General features: G+C 53.9%; 1 protein-coding gene across 2 annotated transcripts in view; it reads right to left on the minus strand.

Annotated features, from left to right (window-relative positions):
• PTPN14 (protein tyrosine phosphatase non-receptor type 14) overlaps positions 1 to 5,148 on the minus strand; it is a 178,305-nt gene extending 173,157 nt beyond the window's left edge. For both annotated transcript variants that reach the window (XM_004578645.4, XM_058669182.1), the window contains exon 1: positions 5,013 to 5,148. The gene's annotated coding sequence lies outside the window, so the exon portion shown is untranslated. The remainder of the gene's footprint in view (positions 1 to 5,012) is intronic.
• Between the last annotated feature and the right edge of the window lie 852 nt (positions 5,149 to 6,000).

A 6,000-nucleotide genomic window follows, 5' to 3' on the forward strand; every position in this document is an offset into this window, starting at 1 on the left:
CTCAGCGGTTCTCAAAAACAGGCAGGTGGTTAGCCACCAGTAGCACTGGCATCAGCTGGGAGCTCCTGAGAAAAGGGTAGCCTCTGCCAGCTACCAATGCCCCAATGACTTGAGAGAAATGGGGTGTGAAAGCGGAGCAGGCACAACCTCCGAGGACCGCTTTCCAAACAAGTCAGAGTACACTCACGCATTTCAAAGGTAAACATCAGGACCATTCACCAATGTTCAACAATGAGCAACGTTTCCCTTGGAGCTCTAATCTTACATGGCATCAGTGGTCAGCAGAGCCTGGCTGCCTGATTTAAGGACACAGTTCCTCACAGAAATCTCAAACTTTACTAACATGGAGAGGGTATTCTATTACTTAGAGGATGCTAAGGGGCCCGGCACAGTAGCCTAGTGGCTAAATCCTTGCCTTTCATGCCCAGGATCCCATATCGGCACCAGTTTGTGTCCTAGCTGCTCCACTTCCCACCCAGCTCCCTACTTGTGGCCTGGGAAAGCAGTTGAGGATGGCTCCAAGCCTTGGGACCCTGCACCAGCATGAGAGACCTGGGTTTGGATTGGCTTAGCTCCAGCCATTGCAGTCACTTGTGGAGTGAGCCAGTGGACAGAAGATCTTTCTATCTCCTTCTCTGTGTATCTGCCTTTCCAATAAAAATAAACAAATCTTTAAAAAAAAAAAAAAAGGAGGCTGTTACACCAACCAACAGGTTCTGTCTTGTCTTTTCACTGGACTCCTTCCTGTTGACCAACATCAAGCATTTATGGAATGGCTGGATAGAGTTACAGAATCTCTAGATATCTAATAGTTTTCTTGGCCAAGTTAACTGATCAGGCTCAGGAAAATACTCTTGACCCAGGCCTAAATTAGCCCCTAAGGATCTAAGCTAAATCACCTACATTTTGCATCTTAACCATAAGGTTGATTTAAGACTAACTACAGTAAGTTTCTTTAAATAGCAAGGACCACAAAACAAATCAAACAAAAGCTTGCTGGAAAAGGGAAAGCCAAGATACAGAGAAATAACAGGGGAACAAAACGAGGGAAGGGAAACGACACAGCTTTGCCATGTACAATCCAGCAAGCAGCTGGACCCAGAACTACCCTTATCGCACAAAGGCAGTAGCCGCTGTCGCTTTTGCTGCTACCAGCCTTCTGTGCACAAGCATTGCATCATATCCTCGAATTCAGAATTATTAATAATTGTGAGATGTATCTATTTTCACAATCAGAGTTTTTGCGATGTACAGTGAAGATACTGCTGGGCTGAGCAAGAGATTAATTACCTCCTCTCCTGTTGCAAAAGTTTCAGAGCGTCATTCCCTCCCCCCAACACCCCCACATCCCATGGACGCTTGAAAAAAGAAGCCTAAAGTGTGGCGTGTAATCCTGCACTAAGTTTTAACCAATTCTTTCCTGAAACAACGCATTCTGCTTCAAGAAAACGTACTACAAAGCTGCCCTACCGCTGTTTTGTGAGTAGTCCCTTTCTTCCATCATTCCCTCCCACCAGGAGGCGGATGGGAAGACCGTGAGTTAATGTTTGTCAAAAACCTTAGGCTTCTCAGATGAAAGGCAACATAAAAATCCAAGTGACCTATGGCTGCCATTACACAGAGGTGTTGCAGTTGACTTTGTATGTATTGGGGCTTCAAAGGAAACCAAAGCTGCAAGGACAACTCTTTGTGAAGATCAGGTAGCTTTTTCCTGCCCTCTTCTTGAAGGCAAGGCAGGGCTATTTCAGCATTCCTTAATCAACCAGATTTCAACATTAGAAGGTTGCAAAATTCTTCATGCAACACCCTGGACCCCTTTTGCTCTTACAGTAAGGACTATACCGGTGGAAGCACCCTTGCTCTGCCCCTCTTGTCTCACGGGTTTCCATATCTATATTTCCCTACTCCCTGCTCCCAGAGCTCTTAACCTCCTCTTGCAGGGGAGGCCACAAGGCAACTGCCAGCCACCATGTTTGCTTTGAGCCAACAGTCTTTAAAAAAAAAGTCAAAGACAAAGCTTTATGTGTATGTTGGCACACATGTGAATTCAGGCTGCTGGAAAAAAAAAACTTACACACAAAGAGCACATTCATGGCCACATACAACTCCTGGAACGTATAAACAGCCTTCCTTGACCTATTCTGTGCAAAGTGGTGTACACAACATTAAGTTGAATTCTCCGTAAACACTAAAGCAAGCCAGACAATACAGGTTCTATACGAGCTCCGTGTTCTGGAAGTCGAGGAAACGTGTGCAGCACCACACAATTTACCAGTGGCAGAGCTAAAATTCAAACCTAGCCAGAGTTCAAACTCTCAACCCTGGACCTCTGTCCCAGCACAGCCAGGAAAAGCTGCGTACCTGGCCACACACACCCCTTGGACCACTCGACCTGCCCTCAGTAGGACGCAAGAGGGGAACAGATATTACACCAATTTAAATTAGGAAGGGTAGATTCAAACATTTATTTCAGACATTAACTTCAACTACCAAGGTTTTTGTTTGTTTTCCTTTACTTCTTCTTTAGCTAATTAAGTATTTCATTTTACCTGCCTTATCTCTAACAAAATACAAAGCACTGACCTGAAATTTAGAGTGGTTTTTTAAAATATACGCTTGGAAACTCAGTCCAACTGCAAGCATTTGATCAAATTCATGTTCCAAAGCAACAAGCGCATGGACCCCAGGTGGACTCAATGTGCATTCAAAGGACTGACATTTGCATTCCTGGAGCCAACTAATACAACTTAGATCCCCAGCAAGGAGGAAAAGCATTGGAGAAGCAGCTTTCTACTTTCAGTCTCTTACTCCTCCATTCAGAGAGCAAGAAAGACTTCCTCTGACAATTATGACTTTTCTCAATTCTTTGTGGTTCTTTCATATCAGAGTGGCTTAGTGGTCCTTCCGATCCCAGCTGTCCGCGTGATGCAGGCACAAACAGAACAGCGGCGGTATTCCTAACTACATGGTTCAAGCACAAGCAGATGCTTGGAATGAGTGGGGCAAGGCATGTTGGAGGCCCCCTCTCTTTCAGGTACTACTCCTGGGAAATAGGCCAAGGGGCTGACCTGGATTTAGACAAGATGCTGGCAGTCGTCGCCGTCTGATACACTGGCCTGAGCTCCTCAAACACAGGCTGTCCACATCACAGCAGCACTCAGCCACGAGGAGTAACACTACAACATTCCCTTAGCCCAGGGAAGAGGTGCACTAGGACAACACTGCCCGACAAGGAACCTTGCTAGTCAGGATTGCTGGAGTCCTGAGTCATTGGCTGCAGCAACCCAACACCCAACAGGACGCTCAGTTTCCAAAAAGTTCCAGAGAAAGGAAGCGAAATCCTTGCACCCCTGCTAAAACAGCACTAACAGCCTCAAAATGCAGAAACCACTCTTAAGAAACTCAGTGCCACACACATGAACTAATTCTGATCTCATGGTTTCCCATGTCCATGAGGCAAAAAAGTGACAAGCCATTCAGCTCCCACTGGTTAGAAGCTTTCCCTCCCAGGACTACAAACTCTAACACCAGGAGCTGCAACGCTGGGTTGTGACCACATACAGCTGGCAAGTGGCTCGTTCCCAGGGGATGGAAACTACTCTTAGGAACCCAGGCATGGGTCAACTGGGGCTCATGAAAACACCAGCCACTGACCCACATCTGCTGGTGATTACAACTGGCACAGGCGTGGAGCTACAACTAAAGAGGGACTGTTGCTCCCTCTTTCATTTTGGGGGGGGGGGTCGGTATGTGAAAGAATGCGATCCCAGTGGCACTGCACCAGCCTGGCCAGAAACGACTCTCTGGCCCCCTTTAGTCCTTTCTGTTCCAGCTGTTCTCCACCTGGAACGCACTCTCCAGGCTTCCCAAGGTGAGCAGCACTGGGGGGGGGGCAAGTCCAGGCACACCCCCTGCCATCCCACGGTTCTCCCAGAACTTCACCCCACCACTCTACAATTCCGGAGCAGCCTGTGGGTTCTTCCACTAGGCTGCAGCCTGCCCAGGGATTTGTTTTGGCATCACTTATCCCTATTGCTTAGCGGAGTAGCAGCTCAATACACAAGTTTGTGGAATGAATGAGCGCACTAATCCATCTCAAGAAACTGACACATTGCCAGATACTCTCTAACCTTAAAGACCGAAAGACCTTAAAGATGCAGATCGAGCGAGACAGCCATTCCTTCTACAGACCAAACCCAAACCCTACAATCTCCCGAAATTGTAGGTGCAGAAGGGGAGCGGGGGTGAAAGGAGCTGCTGGCAGTGTGCAGGAAGGGAAGGCAGGGAAAGCGCTACCTAACTCCTCTGTCATGGAAACCGCACTTCGAAACCCAGATTTCGGTAGGGAGGGGTATGTGGAAAAGAGGGACTTATACCTGCTCCGAACTTTCAAATAACTTTCAGGTGGAGACCTAGGCTGAACTCGTGTGGCCGCGGATTTTCCCTAACACCCAGCCCAGCCCGACTTCCCAGGAGGAACTGAGACGCCCTCGAGTTACTGGGTGGCACGGCCGGGGCCTAGTGGGAGGGCACGAATGTTCCCCTCCGTCTTGGGACCCTGTCCCAGCGGAGGGACTGCGGGGAAGTGCGGGCGACCGCATCCCTTCCCGCCGGGACGAACGCAGCCAGCGTGCTCCCTTTCCCCCAGCCCCCACGGTCGGGGTTGTCCCGGCTGCCCTTTCCCGGCCCTGTCCGGTTCCCAAAACGCAGAAAGGAATGGAGATGAGAGAGGGGGACCGGAGCGGGGAGAGACCTTATCCCCTACCTCCCAGACAGCTGTAAGCCCCCGAGTCCAGCCCGCTCCCCAGACTGGCTGTGCGCCTCACCACCCGCAGCTCCCACTGCGAAATAACAAACAGCCCGGCGGCCCGGCCACCGCGCGCCCCGCTCCTGCCAGGCGTCCCGGGCAGCCAGCCGCCAGCAGGCATTGCCAGCGCCTGCCTCAGGCATCTGCAGGGGAGCCCCCAGCGCGGGGCGGCCCCCACCTGCGACCCGCCTCGGACCCGGCTTACCTGCTTACATGGCCCCTGTGGTGCCCTGCAGACCTGCGCCCCCGGCTGCCTCCCCGGCGGCGGAGCCCCGACTCCCCAAGGAATTGATTCCAGGGGCGGGCGAAGGAGGAGGCGGAGGGAAGCAGCCGCAGGAGGCGAAAGGGGAGGGAGGTTTCCGCTGCGCGGCCGGCGCGAGAGTCGGCGCAGGGGCGCAGCCGGCCGGGCGGAGGGAAGCCCGACCTGAGCGCGGGGCTGTCCCGCCTAAGGGGCCGGGGCGGGCTGAGGGAGCAGGGCAAGCCCGCCAGCGGCCACCCGGCGTCGGTGTCTCTCCAAGGACCCGAGCCCCGGCGCAGCGCAGCAACCTGCCGCCGACCCGGCGCCCGCTCGGCGGAGCAAAAGTTAGGCAGAACTTTGAAGGCCAGGAGAGCCAGAGCGGCAGGAAATGCGAGCGGCCGGGAGAGGAGGGAGGAAGGGGCCGTGCGAGTGGGAGGGGACGGAGCAGGCGCCGGCGGCCGCGGCTCCCCCACCCCCGGGCCGGGCTTGGCGGCGCTGGGGGGCCGGGAGGCGGGGGCGGCGCGGGGCGCGCGGCCGGGGGCGGGGAGGAATGCGGGGCGGGGAGTGTGTGTGACCGGGGGTGGCGAGGGCGCGCGCGGGCCCGGGGGTGGGGGGCGGCCGGAGACACGGAGCCGCAGCTCGGGAGCCGGGGGCGCGCCGTCCCGGGGGACGTCACAGCGCTGGAATCCGAGGAATGCCGGGCTGCGGGAGCTCTCTCTGCCGGCCCGGGAGAAGCGGCGCAGTTTCCACCGGCAGCTTTGCGCGGGGACGTTTTTTAAAAGATGGGGCGGAGGGTCGGGGGCGAGGCCGGAGTGAAAGTCCTGGAGTTAGGAGACGTGGAAAGTGAACGCGACCAGAACCAACTCCAGAGGAGAGGCCCACCTTGGTTGGCACAGACCTCAGGGGCGAGAATTTGCCGGCTGCTGCTCCCCAGCCAGGACTATCGCCCAGTACA

This window comes from Ochotona princeps, chromosome 10, assembly GCF_030435755.1.
Source record: "Ochotona princeps isolate mOchPri1 chromosome 10, mOchPri1.hap1, whole genome shotgun sequence".
In the NCBI taxonomy this organism is placed as follows: domain Eukaryota; kingdom Metazoa; phylum Chordata; class Mammalia; order Lagomorpha; family Ochotonidae; genus Ochotona; species Ochotona princeps.